The 20,164-nt window shown below is 42.7% G+C and overlaps 1 protein-coding gene and 1 long non-coding RNA gene across 14 annotated transcripts in view; both read right to left on the bottom strand.

Moving 5' to 3' along the window:
• The window catches only part of FBRSL1 (fibrosin like 1), an 808,371-nt gene that overhangs the window by 365,526 nt on the left and 422,681 nt on the right, over positions 1 to 20,164 (bottom strand). The window lies entirely within an intron of this gene.
• LOC115481203 lies at positions 17,942 to 18,124 on the bottom strand. Its single transcript, XR_003943902.1, has 2 exons — positions 18,084 to 18,124; positions 17,942 to 17,995 (listed from the first exon to the last, which is right to left on the bottom strand). It is a non-coding gene; the product is annotated as an uncharacterized LOC115481203 (long non-coding RNA).

Raw genomic sequence — 20,164 nt, 5'->3', positions numbered from 1 at the left:
GATGCCCCTCCCCCTTCCCTACTCATACTTACCACATGCACTCAACAGTTGCCAGCAATCATCTCACGTCCAGACTCAGTTATACATCACTCACCAATACCTCCAATCACACCAACATTCAGCATCTCAGATCTCCCACTTCCACATCAGCTTCCAAATGGAATATAACTTTCTCGAACTTTTTGAATTTTAGTGAGAGCATCCACAAATAACTCATGACCACTTAATCTTATACTGTGCCCTGGGCCATTAGACATTGCTCATCTTCAATAGCAAGGGCAGCCAATGGTAACAATCTGTTGTTCTTAATCTCCCATTTCACATTCTTTTCCGCCCTCCATTGAGGAACCTGCACACAGTGGTGCTTGGTCAAAGGTGTTGTGGAGTAAGGGTTCCAATGTTTGACAGGTAGCCCTTGGTCCCAAGGGGAGGGGCTAGGCTTCCGAGCTCCAGATGGCCACTGTACTCCAGTGACTGAAAATCACTGAAACATCTCTTGCTTTCTGTCATGAGAACTGAAAGCCAAGTGATGAGGAAGGAATTATAAATCCATGCTCAGAATTTGGTTCTGTTGAATATTCACTGTCTCCTGCCCATTGCTTGTTGCAAGTTAATCAATCTACTGGTCTGCAGTTGCCACAGTCTCAAACATCTTCACCTCTCCATTATGCCACAGACGGAGCCTGACCAGGTACAGCACAGTAAAATGCAATTTGCGTTCTACGAACTGCATGAAAATCTTGACATAGCTTTTTCAAAGGGCTACCATTACTGGTAACTAAATAGTCAACAGAATGAAATTCTAAGCATGGATGTATTATTTCTTCCTCTACTCCTGGCTCTTGCATGGATACAGTGCAACCAATCAGAAAACAACTGTTGATGAGCAGTCATTATGGTTGCAAACTGCTTTTTGTTTGGTTGATCTGCAGTTCTCATACTGCCAGAAAGTAAGAGATGTTTGCCAATTTTCAGCTACTGGAGTACAGTGGCCAACAGGTGCTTAGAAACCTAGCCCCTCCCCCATAAGACCAAGATTAGCACCCTTAATCCACAGCACCTTCCACCAAGCACTGCTGTGTGCAGCATCTCAAAGGGTGCATGTCATTTTCAGTGCATGGTGCCTTAAATGCCAAAGCATACATTTTAATCACTTCATCAATATGCAATGTTTTGTATTTTAAATATATACTGGCCTATTGGATTTGTGAGATTCAGATTTTTTTTTAACTGATATTGAAAGGCAAAGTGAGAGATATCAAATCCAATATCCTCTTTCTCATTAGCGCTTTTCCCATGTAGACCTTCAAATGCGCTAATAATTAATGAGTCTGTGTCAGAAAATGAATAAAAGATGGCTAAGATGTTTCACTGTAGGGGCTGACCTTTCGCGCAGTCTACTGTATTAATATATTCCTCTGTTGTCAGGCCTCAAACAGCTAACTGCCTTATGAATTATTTATCAACATAAAAAGTCTTAACCAGAAACAGTGTTAACATTAATTTCTAACCCTCTGTGTCACAGCAAAGCCTGCCTGCCTGCACTGCATAATTGAATTTTAGGTTTAAAAAAACAGTCAGAGCAGAAGGAGCTGTTGCCGTAAGGGTGGGTACTTGGGCTAGCAGAGAAAATAGGGATGGCCATGGTGGGGGTAGCAGTTCTCTTAACTGAACGTCAGCTACCTCAGAGCTTCAATGAAGTTTAATTTTTATTGGTTTTAACCTAGTACCTCCTCCCTTTCCCTGCAGGTGACGTACAACAGGTGTCCCATTTGTAGCATTTCAGGCGCATTGCTTGTGTGTCCTCTCCATGCCCCAACATGACTTCATCATGGAGTGGAGGAGTGGCCTAGTGGTTAGAGCACTGGTCTTGCAATCCAGAGGTGGCCAGTTCAAATCCCACCACTGCTCCTTGGACAAGTCACTTAACCCTCCATTGCCTCAGGTACAAACTTAGATTGTGAGCCCTCCTGGGACACAGAAATATCCAGAGTACCTGAATGTAACTCACCTTGAGCTACTACTGAAAAAAAGGTGTGAGCAAAATCTAAATAAATAAATCATGTCTCATACAAGACAAGCAAAGTCTCTTTCACCACAACACGAACAGCACACTACACAAACATCACATCTCTCCCTTGTTTCAGTAAACTTGAAGGGCCCTATCTAATTCCTTCTGAGTGGTATAATAGCAAATATCTGGAGACAAGACAGACTGTGTTGTCTGCATAGTGGCTTTCAATTCCAATGATTCAACTCTTATCGTCATTCTATTTCTAATTAATAACGATGTAGTAATTTACAGCAGCTCCATTGTATGCTTTTTTTCCTCGTGTGATGTACAGTGCTAATTATAAATATTTTCAAGAAATATACATCAGGTACCTAAGTTTAATTGTGTGTGGTACATGACACTTTGGCAGTCCTTCACATGGTCAGCTGATGGATATCCACGTTCATACAGCAGCCGTCATTTCAGAAGCTCATACATGTGTAAATACCAGCACTTACACAAGTATATAGTCTAAGAGGACAGGTACAAATCAAGGTAGGGTATACACAAAAAGTACTATGTATGTATGTATGTATGTATGTATGTATGTAATGTACAAAATCCAATTTTAGAGAGACCCAGTAATTACATGTGTACATAGGGTCTACGTTTATTTTGCAAGGGGAAGTGGTTTGGGCAGTCTAGGGCACAGTTACAGTAGGATTGAAATTTAAATAAGTATTTCCCTACCTCAAGAGGGGACAACACAAGTATGTCCTAACACTTTGCTTCATTACTACCTATCTCTCTCTGCCAGTCATCCATTCCACCTACTATCCCTATCACTTCCTTAGAGATCCTATGTACTTGTCCCAAGTTCTCTTGAATTCAGATACTATTTTTGTCTCCACCACATCCACCAGGAGGCTGTTACATGAATTCACCATCCTTTCCATGAATAAGTATTTCCTCAGGTTACTTCTGAGTCTATTCCCTTTCACCTTCATCCTATGCCCCCTTGTTCCAGAGCCTCCTTTCAATTGAAAGACACTTGCCTCCTGTGTACTTATGCCTCATAGGTATTTAAATGTCTATCATATCTCCCCTCTCCCACCTTTCTTACAAAGTGTACATATTGAGATCTTTACTTCTGTCCCCACACACTTTATGACGTTGACCACTGACCATTTTAGTTGCTGACCGCTGGACTGACTCCATCCTGTTTATGACTGTTTGAAGGTGTGGTCGCCAGAATTGTACACAATAAAATTAGGTCTCACCAGCACCTTATACAGGGGCATCAATACCTCCTTTTTTCTACTAGCCATTCCTCTGCTACCTATGCACCCAAGCATCCTTCTAGCTTTTGCTGTCACCTTTTCTACCTGTTTGACCACATTCAGATCATCACATATGATCACACCCAAGTCCCGCTCCTCTTTTGTGCCTAAAGGTCTTCACCCCCTAAACTGTACTATCTACATGTCTAGGTTTGTAAAAGGCAAATTATGTGTGTACATGCCACCATGTACAGGTTTAGGTTGGTATTTTGCAACCTATATGTGTAAGTGGCAATATACACACATTTAAGATGTGTGTATACTTTCCAAAATCAAACCTTCTCCTACATATAGCTGACACCTAACCTATACATGTGGCACCTAAAATAAAATTGCTGGCACCTACACATATATTCCCAGGTGCAAACATATGCTGATTTTAGATGGGACCTACACATGCACACCTGCCTTTCTAAAATGATGGCCAAAACTATAAGTGGACACTTCAATGTGTATTTTTGGGGATAGAGAAACTATCTAAAATGTGTCTTAACATTTGGCAATGCCACTGGAGAGCCATGTAGTCTTTCAAATGAAAAGATTAATCTAGAATGTCAGCCATTTATATTTAATCTGCAGGAAATGATGAGTCACCTTCCAAAAGATTAAGAAGAAGAGTTATATCTGCTCAGTTTTAAGGAAAGGAATGGAAAATCCATGAAAAAGAGAAATGCAGACTGCCATTACAAAATCTATTCACCAGCATAAAATCACAAGTCTCAATGTAAACTTCTGAGGGTGATTATCGGTGAACAAGATCAAGCAACAATATCTGCAGCTCCATTCAATACTGCCATCACACAGAATGCTGGAGAGAGCAGGGGTGGGAAGGGGAGGGCAAATGGCCAGTGACAGCAATTATGTATCTAGTAAACCTTCTGAGTGGGACCTGACTGAATCCTACCTCAAAAAGCACTCAATCCGCTTTGTTGTGATGGCGTTGTAGGACTGAGAACAAAAAGAGGAGGAGAAGATCCAAAACCTCACAGAAGTGCAGACATCAACGAAGTAGTGAGGTGAATACAACAAGGATGTTTAAAGATCAAGGACTTTATTATAGTCACAAAAACGACACATGTAGGACGCAAGTAGGCTGTGTTTCAGCGCGTGAGCCTGCCTCAGGGGTGATCAAACCTGTAAGCATATATCGGTGGGAATTCAAGCAGTGGCGTAGCCAAGGGTGGGCCCAGGTGGGCCCAGGCCCACCCACTTTGAGCTCAGGCCCACTCAGTAGCAGCACACCTATGATGTGGGTGACAGGGATCCCAAGCCCCACCAGCCGAAAACTCTCAACAACTGCTTACCTTGTAAATAGCAGATCTTCACCTGCAGCGATGAACAACTGATACATGCTATGGGGCCAACATGAGCCGTGTAAATTAGTTGCTGCTCACTGCCAATGAAAATCTACTATTTAAAAGGTATGTGGGGGGGGGGATGTTTGAGAGACCATATGGCATGCAGGCGAGAGAGGACGAGACCATATCACTTGTGGGACAAGGCGGAGTTCTGCCCACCCATCTTTGGCCCAGGCCCACCCAAAATTGGGTGTCTGGCTACGCCCCTGAATTCAAGTGACAAATATTTTAAAGAAAACAGTCCTGTGTTAAGTCAATTGCAGTGCCTGATCTTAGTAAACAGGATACATTTTAGCAAATCAGAGAGAAGACAGCTTTTTAGTCCGCAGACCGACCTATCATGGGCTTATTTAATCACTTGTCTTACAAAAACAGGCTGAAGGCAAGATACAACAAGGTACTTCCCTTCCCTCAGAGGGTTTATAACCTACATTTAAATCTGAGGCAACGGAGGGTGAAGTTACTTGCCCAAGGCCACAAGAAGCATCAGTGGGATTTGAACCTAGCTTTCCTGCATCTTAGGCCTGCTACTCTAACCATTAAGCCACTCTTCCAGACCTGATGAATGGATGTTCAGGATTCCATTTTTCATCAGGTTTCACTGGTGGTACTCAGAGCAAGCAATGGGCCAAAGGGTCATGGGTCAGCAGATTGAATGGGTCACAAAAATTATGGATGGGTCAGATATATCATGCGTTTGTATACTAATAATATGAGCCATCTTTTTAAAGTAGGAGCCTACCCATTCAAGCTCAATTTCAAATATTACTTCACAGTTTTCTATTACAGTTGTCATTCCCATGTACTGTCTCTCCTGGAGAATTCGATCCACTTTGATGGTGGGGGCAGCAGTGACCGATTTCCCATACATTCAGACATTGCCAGGAGGATATTCGTGATTCTCACTTCGTCTGCTGAATGTGAAAGGCATTTCAGTGCTTTCAACTCTCATATTATTACGGCACAACGAAACAACAAGAATCCAGAAACTATAATTGTGGCAATGTCAATTGTCCTTGAAGGATATAAGAACAAACTGCTAAAGCGACTTATGCAACAGTTGTCATTGATTATATTCAATATATTGCGGGTGGGTCATGGATAATGAGTTATGCAACTGATGGGTCAAATGGGTCATAGGTCAGTTTGTACAACCCATTGCTTGCTCTGGCCTAGTACTTAATTCAGAAAGATGCTATTTCCCCCTCCCTTATGTTTAGAATGAGCAAACACTGGACTTCTTTGACCATCTTCCTAAACCTTACAATATGCACTAGACCAGGGGTAGGCAACTCCGGTCCTCGAGAGCCGCAGGCAGGTCAGGTTTTCAGGATATCCACAATGAATATGCAGGAGATAGATTTGTAAGCACTGCCTCCATGGTATGCAAATCTATCTCCTGCATATTCATTGTGGATATCCTGAAAACCTGACCTGCCTGCGGCTCTCGAGGACCGGAGTTGCCTACCCCTGCACTAGAATGAACAGCACATAGCACCAGAGAATAAATTCAGTAGTTTCTGGAGGGAGAGAAGAATTTCGTTATTCAATAGAGAAGACTACCCGCTCCTTTCCAAATAGGTTCAACAACATTTTTCTTTGCTGCTTGAACTATGACCCACAGGGTCTATATAAAAGGGGAGGATATGACCTGCATGCATGTGTGTTAAGCAGAAAGGATTCTTTAATTTGGCACATTCAAACTCTTTCTGTTCATTAAGACCAACGTTTAACAAAACGATCTTTTAAACTCTGGAAGGCCAAAAGGAAATACTTTCACGTTAAGACTTCATGCCAGTTAAAAGTCTTTCTGTAAGATAAGCGTTTATTAGATCTTCCCAGACATTTCCGGCAGCCTTGCAAAGCTTGGTGATAGTCAGCAGTGCCTGCACCACAGACTCTGCAGCAGCATTATGGAAAACGACAGCAGAAGCCAACTGGAAGCTGATGAGTTTCTGTTTGAGCCAACTAAGTGCATGAGTTTTACGAATGGCAGATACACAGAGGTTGATTTCTGTTACCACTAGAGGCCCATGGAAGACATAATCCACCTGTCAGGCATTACAGCACTGGCGCGAGTCTAGAAATAGCTGTTTGGTTTATAGCTCTTCTGCACATATGGTAAACCTGCCTTGCGTTCCATCTTTTTTTTTGTATCTAACCTCTCCATGTCTCCTGCACAGAATCTCTCACTACTGGGAAACACTGTATAGTTTATGTGTTTTTTCACATCTCCAACATCAACATCCCAGAGTAGGTTTGTAAAAATCAGACGGTCACGCTCTTTTACAATAACGAAACACCCACCCTGGCAGTTATGACATAACCCTACAGACTTTTCTTGTTACTATGCTGTTTTAAGTGCCTCACTCAATGTGTATCCAATTACTGAGGATTTTGTTTTCCCCAACAAAGGGACTGTGTTTCAGGGGCCCTGTCTCATCTGGCTTTAATCATCTCTTAGGAGGGGAGCTTGGTAACAACCACCTTAGGACATCTTTTATGACAGTTTTAGGAAGGTACATGGGGTGAAAGAGTGGTAGAAGTAGGCAATTTCTTTTTTTCTGACAAGTGCATAAGTCTTCTCAGAATGACTCCATAAAGCCTTGATGTGGCACACTACAGAAAAGCTTGGAGACTATTCTGCATCGGCCACTGCTAGCAAATCAGATTGTAAAAATCCCCAAGAGACCTCTGAAAAAAGTCCCATGCATGTGGAAACTGCATGCTCTTCACTACCAAATGACTGGGCCCAGCAAGGAGGGAAGGTAACAAGTTCAAACTCTTTTGCCTCTACCTCTTACTTACTGGTTAATGACAGATGTCCATAATTTCCACATTTATTTTTCTTAGTCCGGCTCCTAGGAGTTGTGCTGTATGTCTCTAACTGAGCCAAGTAAGAGAAGGCACTAAGTCAAGCTATTAACCAACACTCATCACAACAAAACAAGATCAATGGCCAAAGTTAGGGCATCTTTACAGATACTCACTACCATTCAGAATTATTTATTTATTTGGATTTCCTCACACCTCTTTCGGTAGTAGCTCAAGGTGAATTACATTCAAGTATACTGGGTATTTCCCTGTCCCAGAAGGGCTCACAGTTTGTGCCTGAGGCAATGGAGGGTTAAGTGACTTGTCCAAGATCACAAGGAGCAGCAGCAAGATTTTAACTGGGCACCACTGGATGTCAAGACTGCTATTCTAACCACTAGGCCATTCCTCCACTCCACATTATGTTATATTTGTAGGACCTTTCATAAAATTAACTACAACTTCTAACTCTCTCGGGATTAGACGACCATCTCTATACTTCAGGTGGCAGTGTTCTTCAAGTCAACTGGTCTGCCTAAATTATTTGTAATAATCTAAACACGAGGTAGCTATTCTGGACAAAGTAGGCATCTTATATGTCTTAAGTATAAATCTTTGCAAAAATCTGTATTACATTTAGTTCTTTCCGCTTCTTTTTTTCCCCTCCATTTTCCTGTGACTTCAGACTTGTTCTGCTCTCTATCTTGCTGTCTTCCCAACATATAAAAACCATCTATTTTAATTCTGTCACCAAGCCAACTCAAACCTGACAAGTACTTGGCGCAATGCCAAAATTGCCAGGCAGAAAGGAGGCAACCACAAACCTTGCTGCCCTTTCTCGTTATGCCAAATGGTACCAAATGTCCTTTGATGACACTGGCAATCATCATAACATTGAAAGGAGAAGCGTAGTGATTCGAGACTAAGAGCATAGGAAGGTCAGTGCGCTTATAAAAATCATTATTGTGATTTCTGAATCTCACTTAACAAAAAACGGGTCCCGACAGTAGGACTTCCCAACAAAATAACCACAATAGTATATTCACAGATTAGTACATTAGACTAGGCGTATTGCATGAGTTATTAAAGTCCATTCCAGCGCCAAGGACAACTTAATTCACAGCTGTACACGAGATTAACACTGGCTGCCAATCATAAGAAGAGATCAATAACTTATTGCATATAAAGCAAAGCACTGCTGCTGTTCAAGGAAAAACACTTATTCACCTCTCCCCTTTCTTATGTGCAATAAATCTGATTCCTGCTTCCACCTCCCCCTACAAAAAACCAAGAAAAATCACATTTCTCTGTCACTATTCTAATGATTTCCAGAACATTTCATACCTTTGTGCAAACTTAAATCTGGAAATCGGCCTTCAAAAGGAATGAATGATTTCTTTTCTCTAAATCAGAAAAGTATGCAGCGTCCTTTGTAGAGCCCCACAACAATATAATTGTGGTTTCTCTGTCATTATGTGGAATGCTTTTGGTGGCTTGTTTACAAGCCAAATAAATAGCTACACACAACATCTGGAACCACAATACATCTTAAAAAAAAAAAAAGTTGCTTTGAGAAGAGCTTAGAGCCTCAATCATCGGTGGGTGCAAATGTTTCTGGCCTGCTAAGTGGGACATTAATTTATTTCATGGAAACATTTGATAAAAGCTAGGAATTCTTCAAGCGGCAAACAAAAATTTATCATTGCTCAAAACACGACTGCACTGATCTTTTCACACATAGGAAATACAGCTTTCTTGGGTGAGAACTGGCACACTGACTCAAGAAGACAGCTTTTGGAAAAGACAGTGTTACTTATTGGAGGAAGTAGAAACACTGCAAATTGAGCGCTAAGTGCTGGGAAATGAATAAGAAGATAGCAATTATGGTAAACTGTTCAATTTTTCTCAAATTTTGTTTAAAAAAACAAAGGCCTAAGTGCAAAACGCACAAAATCAAGGCACTGGGATGTAGCAGGAGCCAGCATTTTTAGTAGACTGGTCCCCCAGATATCCCAGGAAAGCAATAGGGCACCCTAGGGGCACTGCAGTGACTTGCCCAGAGTCACAAGGAGCTGCCTGTGCCTGAGGTGGGAATCGAACTCAGTTCCTCAGTTTCCCAGGACCAAAGTCCACCACCCTAACCACTAGGCCACTCCTCAACTGTACACCACTGAAGGTGGCACCTATATGTGGGTACAGTGGGTTTCTGCTGAGTTTTGGAGGACTCACAGTTTCCTCCACAAGTGTAACAGGTAGGGGGAGGTATGAACCTGGGACCACCTGTCTGCAGTGCACTGCACCGACCACTACACTAGTCCAGGGACCTGCATGCCGCTCTAATGGGCCTGAATATTACATCTGAGGCTGGAATAGAAGCTGGCAAATAATGTTTTAAATCACATTTTTGGGGGGTGGGAGGGGGTTAGTGAACACTGGGGGAGTAAGGAGAGGTCATTCCCGATTCCCTCCAGTGGTCATCTGGTCATTCAGAGCACCTTTGTGTGCCTTTTTCGTTATAAAAATAGGTCTACCTCAAAACGTCTTAGTTTTAGTCCTGTACGGTTTTGTTTTGTTCCATTATGGCTGAAAAACTTGCAAGTATTAGGAACGCTCGATCACACCCTTAATGTGCCCCTGACACACTCCATTGTGATTTTAACACACTTCTGATGGACTTCGTAGAAAGATATCTAAGAATTGGTTTTGAAAATACCAATTTGAACGTTTGTGAGAAAAACGTCCAAATGCAGATTTATGCCACTTTTTGGACGTTTTTCTGTTTTGAAAATGAGCTCCAATGAGTACTAAGCTAGTATTCTGTAAAGGTGGTTTCATGCACAGTGCCCGTTACAGAATACTAGCTTAGTATGGGTCATCCTGGTGCCTAATTCCCCCTAGTGTGTCCACTGGCCAGCAGGGATCAAAGCCCTTCACACCCTTCAGGGCCAAGTACACCATATCTCTGTAGCCTTCACTGCATGCAAATCTCTCTCATAAATAATCATTGTGGATATCCTGAAAACCTGACTGGCTGGGGTGCCTCCAGGGGGAACCACTGCCTAGCACATACTGTTCTTTTGGATTTCCACACCCCAAGTGCATCACTTTGCACTTTTTCACATTCATTTTTAACTGTGTGTTACTGTGTATTCACCTAGGAGATATTTCTGTCATTTACTTGTGGATGTGGCCACAGAGGTACATACACGACCTCATATTTATAACAGATCTAACGAAAAACGTGAATTTTACGCTACAAAATGGACTCTTCCCAAAGGAGAAAGGAAACATTCTACTCACCCCTATACCACTATAGAAGCATGCCGGATTGCAACACAGTCACTGCTCTTATACTCTTCCATCATGATCTCCAAAAATACTTAACAGATTTTAGGTACAATGTAGATAGCAGAATTTAGGCATCAAGTCAGAGTCTCAAATTCCACCAAAATCTTAGAAATACATCTGCCAATGTAGAGCAATTTCTAAAACGTAGCAGGAATGGGCACATATGTGACTACGTGAAGCTATAACACCCATTTTGCAAATGTCAGCTTCTACAATATCAATGGAGACAACTCAGCTGCAACACGTCTATCTGCAGATATGTGTAGTTTGTTATTTTAGAACATATATGTGTATATACCAGCACACAGATGTGCGTATGGTTGCCATTTTACCGGCACAAAAATGCATATGGCTGCCAATTTACCGGCACACAGGTATGCGTACGGCTGCCATTTTACTGGAACAGAAATGCATACGTCTGCCGTTTTACCAGCACAGACATGCGTACGGCTGCCATTTTACTGGAATAGAAATGCATACGTCTGCCGTTTTACCCGCACAGACGTGCGTACGTCTGCCATTTTACCGGCACAGCCATGCATACATCTGTCACTTTACCAGCACAGATATGCATAAATCTGCAGTTTTACCAGAACATAGATGTGTACATCTGCATGTCTGTGTTTTCCCCATCTGTCATAGAGTCTGGCATTATGTGCCAATATCGCTTTCAGGGAGGTGGGGAACAAAAAAACCCCATCATGAATTAAGGGGAGACCTCTTCTAATCTCTCCCCTAGAGAAATGCACAAACAGAGCACATTTAAATAACCTAGACATCCCCAGAAGCAGCTGTAAGCCCTGATGTCCATCTGAAATGGAGAGTGCATGTGCATATTTTAACCATGCATTAGTCCCATCCACATGTCCAGTCCATGTCCCCTTGACTTGGGATGTGTTACATCCCAGCTGTCTAAAATCAAGATTTAGATGTTTATGCGATATACACATCCAAATCACGAATGGGGATTCTAAAACAACTGACTTAGGCCCAGATGCACTAAATGTTTTTCATCGTTAAATGAGCGCTTAAGGAAGAATTTCCTATCCTTTCCATGCACTAAAGCCTATTTTTCAACGGCAGTAGCAGCTAACGAAACTGGAATGCAAATGAGAAACTACCATTGAAATGTAGACAATTCGGAATGCACTAACCATACCAACGATAGCAACGATTCACTTACCGCCAGAAATTTAACGTCAGCTCAGACCTGTCGTTAAAGCCTGAGCTGTCATCTCCCCACTGCCCCCTGCACGATGAAAAACCAAATTGCTGGCATGTTTTAAAAGAAAAGTGGCTCCCTACTTCCCTGTGCCTAAAATAAAAAAGGAAACTAAATTAAAAAAGGATTGGGAGGGGGCAAAGGCGCTCATCAGCAGCGTCCTGTATGGACGGCCTTGCCTTGCCCCCCCCCCCGAAGTCCCCGCTGCTCCCCGCTGCTCCGTTTGTGAAATAAAAGCTTTTAAAAATGAAACCTTTGCAGTTGCTGGGCTCCCCCTCCCTTCCTGTGTCTCTCTTCTTTAGTCGGCAATGCTCTGCCTCCTGCCCTCCTCCACCTCCATGCCCCGCCCCCCCGATTTCGTCCCCGCCGCTCCCCCCCCCCACCGGACCCCCCCTCCACTATAATGGCCGGTGCAGCGCCTCTCACCTATGTTTGAAGGCGCTGCACAGGATGGATCAGCTGTTCTTGAGCTCTTCTGTCTCTTCCGATGTCTCCTTTTTCTTCCTGTGTCCGCCCTCCTCTGACGTCAGTTATCTACGTAGATAGTTGACGTCAGAGGAGGGCGGACACAGGAAGAAAAAGGAGACAGAAGAGCTCAAGAATAGCTGATCCATCCTGTGCAGCGCCTTCAAACATAGGTGAGAGGCGCTGCACCGGCCATTATGGTGGAGGGGAGTCCAGTGGGGAGGGGGGGGAGAGGCGGGGACGAAATCTGGGGGGGGGCGGGGCACGGAGGTGGAGGAGGGCAGGAGGCGGAGCATTGCCGACTAAAGAAGAGAGACACAGGAAGGGAGGGGGAGCCCAGCAACTGCAAAGGTTTCATTTTTAAAAGCTTTTATTTCACAAACGGAGCAGCGGGGAGCAGCGGGGACTTCAGGGGGGGGGGGCAAGGCAAGGCCGTCCATACAGGACGCTGCTGATGAGCGCCTTTGCCCCCTCCCGATCCTTTAATGTTTGTGGAGACATGCAGGGGAAAGTGGGAAGCCACGTGTTTGTGTTTTCTTTTTTTTCTTACGTTTCTGGCATGTGCAGAGCAGCCAGCATAACGCTTGGCTGCTTTGCGCATGCTTTACGAGCCGATTACCGACGGGGATTAGTGCATCGTTCTTTACAATACCGCACCAAACTTTTTGGGGCTGTGTTTTTGGAGCATGCTTCGTTATTTCAGATTCGGTAAAGGTTTTTACGTTTCTGATTTTTTTACGTTTGCTTGATGCATCTACCCCTTAGTGTACCTGAATATAACTCACCTTGAATTACCTACTGATAAGGTGCGACTTAAACCAAATCCATAAATGAAAAGATTTCTTTTATATACACTACATCAGATATGTAGAGAAAGTAAAGCAATTTTGTAATTGTAGAAAAAAAGATGCACTGAACATGCATAGCAATAGTCACAAACTTTGGCACTGTACCATATTACACTGTGTGATGTCATCAGACATTATTTTCAGTCATTTTGTCCCTTTATTTTTACAGGATTATTTGCAGTCTCTGTGGGGTTCCATGTAGGTAAGTAAAAAGACTCATGCCTATTGACAGAATGTCTACAAGGAATAGACCTGGAGTCAATCTGCAATTGTACCAAACAACTTGCTCTCCTTCCCACTCAATGTAAGAACAGAAGAATAGAAAGGCAGACGTAGATATATATTTCTGTGTTTGCAAGCTCTGACTTGTTTGATATTTTCCCATCACATTTTATTCTTTACCTGCAGCAGTAACTATTTTTATTGCACTTGTTTAAGCTGAACATGAAGAACTGAGTTTAAAGATGGTCTTCAGAATGGCGTTAAGGGCATTAAACAGTAATATTCAGGAATATTTCCTCACAAATATCATCTCACCACGCAACTTATACATATAACGTGTGTTTTGACTGCTCAGGGCTCTATAGGTGCAGCATGAAGGATCACCATCTCTGGAAGGTGACAAATTCTACCATCAACAGAGATTCCAATGATCAAAGCAATTTACTTAAATTATACATTACTTGAAACGAGATAAAAGAAATGATATTGAAGGAATAAAGGAACCCCAGGGGTGTCTCTATCATGGAATAATAAGACCCCACGGGGTGCCAAGGCACAAGACACAGCTGTATCACAAGCTGAACAGGTAATTATTTTTCTTCCGTTAGGCTGTGAGTCAATGAAAGGGAAGTTTACGAACTGATTTTCTAATGAGAACACCATTAAAGAAACAAATAGAAAAGCCATGAGCACACATTATTTATAAATATATATTTATAGAGAAGGAAATATAAAGAAATTACCTGCCTGCCATTTACTTTTGGAGTTGCAGTACAATCAAGTAGTTAAAAGCATGAAAAAGTTTGTTCTACCCTCTAGAAAGATCTCCAATTAGACAGGGAGAGAGAATGCAGTCACCCCCCATTGTCTTTGTTTCATACAGCTATAAATGTGCCTGCAGGGCAAGGGAGAAAGGCTGTCAATGTCCCTTCAAGCAGCATAAAGGGTTGTAAAGGTTTTCCACCACAGGAGGAGAAATATCTCACATTAAGTGTCTGGCTGTGAAATACATAGAGGGCTCATGCAAATCTATGCACACAGCATCCAGCCTGCAAATGCAGGGCAGGTGGGAGGAGGAGAAGAGATGTCTTTCCAGGCTCTAATTTGCTTGTCTTTTTCAATAAAACTTGAATATTGATGGAAAACTCCAGGTAAATATATTTGTTAGAATATACAGCCCAGCTTCACAAGGCCATGGTTCACCATGGAATCCTCCCTCCTCTTCTACATACATAATTACCCACACACTTAAAGCTTTCTGCATCCAGTAAAGATGTCTGGGCTGGGGAAGAGGGGGGAATTCAGGATTATGAAGGGCATGCAAAATTCTCTTGTTTTAAATTCACATCAGGCCCAAACATGGTGAATGCCACCTCACAGGCAAGGTCAGGAGATGCTGGAATGTCGTGACTAGGTGTATTTGGGGGGGGGGGGGGGGGGGGGAGTCGGGAGGCTATATAATATGTATATGCACACATACAGGACTCTGGGGGGAACTTCTTTGAGGATAGGAGTGATCATGAGGAAAGGCAGAGAATAATTATTGGTCATTATGAATCCAACAAGGATAAAAAAACAGTGAGAGTTCTGTGCTGGTCCACTTAATTGTGCTGAAATAAAGACCAAAAGCAATGCAAGATGTTATCTTTTACTGGACTAACTTGACTTAGCTTTCTGGAAATGCACTCTCTCTATATACATACAGTGCATTACATGACCAAAACTGAGCTTCTCATTTTTCCCCCCAAACCCACCTCCCCACTCTACTAACCTATAAATGTACTCACTCTGCTGCTCCCCCCCAGTATCTCTCCACACTTGTCCTTCCCTACACCCCTTCCTGTGCACTCCGCTCCATGGATAAATCCTTCTTATCTGTTCCCTTCTCCACTACTGCCAACTCCAGACTTCGCGCTGTCTGTCTCGCTGCACCCTACGCCTGGAATAAACTTCCTCAGCCCTTACGTCTTGCCCCATCCTTGGCCACCTTTAAATCTAGACTGAAAGCCCACCTCTTTAACATTGCTCTTGACTCGTAACCACTCACCTCCACCTACCCTCCTCTCCTTCCTGTACACATTAATTGATTTGATTACTTTATTTTTTGTCCATTAGATTGTAAGCTCTTTGAGTAGGGACTGTCTTTCTTCTATGTTTGTGCAGCGCTGCGTACGCCTTGTAGCGCTATAGAAATGCTAAATAGTAGTAGTAGTAGCATTATATATAAATCTAAAGTACATCTTTATATATACAGTCAGTATATGAAAAGTACCTATTTTACAACTTGTGTTACCTTATTCAAATGTAACAATTAAAATGGTACAAATTATGAGAACACATTGGCATATTAGGCAGCTATATTTGATCTTCAATGATTTCCTAGTTATAGCACATAAAAGGGGGAAAATTATAGGTGAGCAATTATCCAAACAAATATATGATAAATTCGATAAGGATGATACATTGTGATTACACCGACAGTGTGGGCGATGTCAATGGTGGTCACAAACCTTAGAAGGGTCCAGCTGGCCAGATAAACTAAACGCCGCTGAATAACAGGCTTAAGAACCGTTAGCTCCTGATGCCATCTCGGAGCTAAACCGTTGTTTGGCTGTATACTGGCCCGATTTTGTTTGCGCTGGCTTCCTTTGTTGCTGCAGAGAGATCTGATTTTCACTTTATCACCTGTTTCGGTCCGTATTACCACAGGGAAGCTCCGGCCGACATTACTCATCACCAGCGTATCGGTGGGCCGTCTGACAGCCCAATCGCATCATCCGTGCCCGTGTAACGGAGTGGGGAGTCATTGGCTTCGGGGGCCCTCGGGTTATCCACTGGCGTTTGGCCGTGGATCAGCTCCTTATCGCTGGACCTGGGCCTGTCATGGTCTGGGGCGCCGTGGGAAGCCGGTTGGGCTGTTGCTGTTTAGTCGGATCAGCTCGTTGCTGCAGTTCTGCCGACCAGCCGCCGACCAACTGCGGCCTGACCCGTTCGTGCTCCAGCTGTTGCCGCTCACCTCCGGTTCCATTTTCATCACTCCGGGCCACTTACTACTACTACTACTACTATTTAGCATTTCTATAGCGCTACAAGGCATACGCAGCGCTGCACAAACACTCCTGCTTCTTTTGCACTTTGTCAGTGCCTCCTGGTACTCAGCCTGCCTGTACACCAACCATTGTTCATGGAGGCAGCACCATTGGGCCTTTAGCACCTCATCTCCTGGTCCCTGCATCCATCGTTTAGGGTGCTGGTGTGAACAGTTAAGAAACAGTTTTCCTGGCTACTTGCAACATGCTATTCCAGCTTGGCCAGTCCGGCCACATCTTTTCCTGCCTTCAAGGGTTCTAATTGTGGCCTGCTTCTTTCTCCTGGTCTGGATGGGTATTTCACCTGCTCCCCATCATGGATTGCCTTGCTGACAGTTGTACAAGCTACCCTGAACCGTCTCAGAATCTGGAGTCTAATGTAGACCAGCCTATCTCTGACTGCCATCTTCAGAATTTTAACATATTGCCTACAGTCCTTCCTAATAAAATGTCCCTAGCCCTTTTTTTGTCTCTTTTACCCTTTCCCTATTTCTTCTCTGTTCCTTCTCTCCTATTTAATGTAATTGTATTTGTAAAACAACTGGTCTGGCTATTGCCTTATCAGAACATTGTAAGCCACTTTAGAGTCCGCATCCCTGTGGAAAAAAGTGGGATATAAATGTGTAAATGAATAAATAAATAAATAAAGACCAGGGCTAGAATAAATATAACATGCAATAGTTCAAATGCATTACAATGTCCCTGTAAATTGATTTATTTGGGTCAGCCTATAAAGCCGAGTGGCGAAGTCTAACGGTTAAAGCAGCAGCCTGGAGAATTGGGTTCAATTCCTTCCGCAGCTCTTTGTGACCCTGGGCAAGACACTTAACCATCCATTGCCTCAAGTACAAAATAAGCACCTGTGTATAATATGTAAACCACTTTGACTGTAACCACAGAAAGGCAGTATATCAAATCCCATCCGCTTTCCTATAAGGGCACTTGTATGTGAATATTGGAAGTATCTGGGCACCTGTAGGTGAATCCTGGGAGTATCTGGGCACTTGTAGGTGAATCCTGGAAGTATTGATGAACCAAAAAAGACTGCTTTTCTTCATAAGGTCTGCTTTTCTTTTTGTTCCACATTGGATCTAGTAGACCATTTGCCTTCTTGTTTTCTCACCGTATCAGGAAGCAGGTGAAAGCTTGGCTCTTCAAGCAGGCCTTTAATGGAAGAAGTAACTAACTTCTTAGTCTCACTCACACACACGGAGTGACATAGGCTGCACATACTGCAGCAGGACATGTTTATCCACACCTACCCTAGCTGACATAACATTTAATAATCTCTCTGACCTGATGTGCAACTTTCTTAAATCAGTCACCTTGTTGTCTAACTCCTCTTACTCTCGTACCCATCTATACGTTAACCATCTCTATTGACCTCATGTGCAACTTTCTTTAAATTAGTCACCTTATTTTCTAACTCCTCTTACTCTCTTACCTATCTACATGTTCCATTATTGCTTATACCCTACGCTGTCTATTAAAATATTCTATTACGTATTGTGATGATATTGTAAGTAGTATACTATGCCATACTTTGTATTGTTATTTGAATATTTTTACTGCTATAAATGTCTGTTGCTTATGTTTGATTTATTCTTATTGTATACCACCTTGAGTGAATTCTTTTCGGTAAATAAATCCTAATAAATAAATAAATGCGTGCGCTGCTAGTTCAACAGTGGCTGGAGAAGTAGCACACCGATCAGGATCTAAAATGGTGGATCACTGATCAGGTGGCAGAAGAGTGGGAGGGTGGACATCAATGAAAGGATTTTTAATTGTAAAAATGTGTAGCTTCATCTAGGGTCTCAAGCCAGGAGGAAGCTAAAAACCCTGAGGCTGCACAGTTTAGGGAAGCCTCGACACAGAGGTTTCCAACTAGGGAGGAAAGAAGCCGCCCAGGAGTGAGGGGCTCCAAAGAGTGTGTGTCCATTTTCGGCAAAAAAAAAAAAAGACATTTTTTGTATGTGCGCTAAAAAACTCATTCTGCGCACGCCCAAAACATGAATCTACACTACTGCAGGCCATTTTTCAGTGCACCTTAGTAAAAGGACCCCCTACTGCATTTGGCCTCTGAAATAACCCTTAATAACCAAACTAACCCTTAGTGACCAAACAATTCACAAATTATCTAAATAAATTCTCAATACTCCACGACTCCCAGTCAGGATTCCGGTCTAACCACAGCACTGAAATAGTACTGGTTACCCTTATGACCAAATTCAAACAAATGATTGCAACTGGAAAGACCATACTACTTCTACAATTTGACATGTCAAGCGCTTTCGACATGGTCGACCATGGAATACTACTACATATCCTTGAGTGCTTCGGAATTGGAGGTAACGTTCTCACTTGGTTTAAGGGATTCCTAACCACACGATCATACCAAGTAACATCTAATTTGACTACCTCAGCCACATGGATACCTGAATGCGGAGTCCCACAGGGATCCCCCCTTTTGCCGACTCTATTCAACCTAATGATGACACCCTTAGCCAAACTATTATCAAACCAAAACCTTAACCCATACATTTATGCAGACGACATAATGATCTACATCCCATTTAAACATGATTTAATGGAAATTTCCAATGAGATCAACCAAAGCCTCCAGACCATGCATTCATGGGTGGATGCATTTCGGCTGAAACTTAATGCAGAAAAGACCCAATGCCTAATACTCACCTCTCAACATAACAAGAATGAATTCACCACCATCAACACACCAAATCTGAACCTTCCCAATCTCAGAAACCGTGAAAATTCTTGGAGTTACCATCGATCGACACCTAACACTCGACAGCCACGCGAAAAACACAACCAAGAAGATGTTCCACTCAATGTGGAAACTAAAAAGAGTAAGACCTTTCTTCCCAAGGACTGTTTTCCGTAACCTGGTACAATCAATGGTGCTCAGTCACCTAGATTACTTTAACGCACTCTACGCCGGCTGCAAAGAACAAATAATTAAGAAACTTCAGACAGCCCAGAACACTGCAGCTAGACTCATATTCGGTAAAACAAAATATGAAAGTGCTAAACCCCTATAAGAAAAGCTACACTGGCTCCCAATTAAAGAATGCATCATGTTCAAAATATGCTCCTTAGTCCACAAAATCATTCACAGAGATGCGCCAGCCTACATGTCAGACCTGATAGACTTATCACCCAGGATTTGCTGAAAGATCATCCCGCACATTCCTCAATCTGCACTACCCTAACTGCAAAGGTCTAAAATACAAACTAATGCACGCATCAAACTTTACCTACTTGAGCACACAGCTATGGAACGCATTTCCGCGCTACCTAAAAATGATCTACGAACTAATGAACTTCCGCAAACTGCTGAAGACCCATCTCTTTAACAAGGCATACCACAAAGATCAACCAATGTGAACACATACAGTTCCTCCACATATATTCAAAACTGTCTGCTTGTTATACTATTATCTT

Source organism: Microcaecilia unicolor, chromosome 11 (assembly GCF_901765095.1).
Source record: "Microcaecilia unicolor chromosome 11, aMicUni1.1, whole genome shotgun sequence".
NCBI classification, from domain to species: Eukaryota; Metazoa; Chordata; class Amphibia; order Gymnophiona; family Siphonopidae; genus Microcaecilia; species Microcaecilia unicolor.
This window is presented reverse-complemented; position numbering and strand designations above follow the sequence as displayed.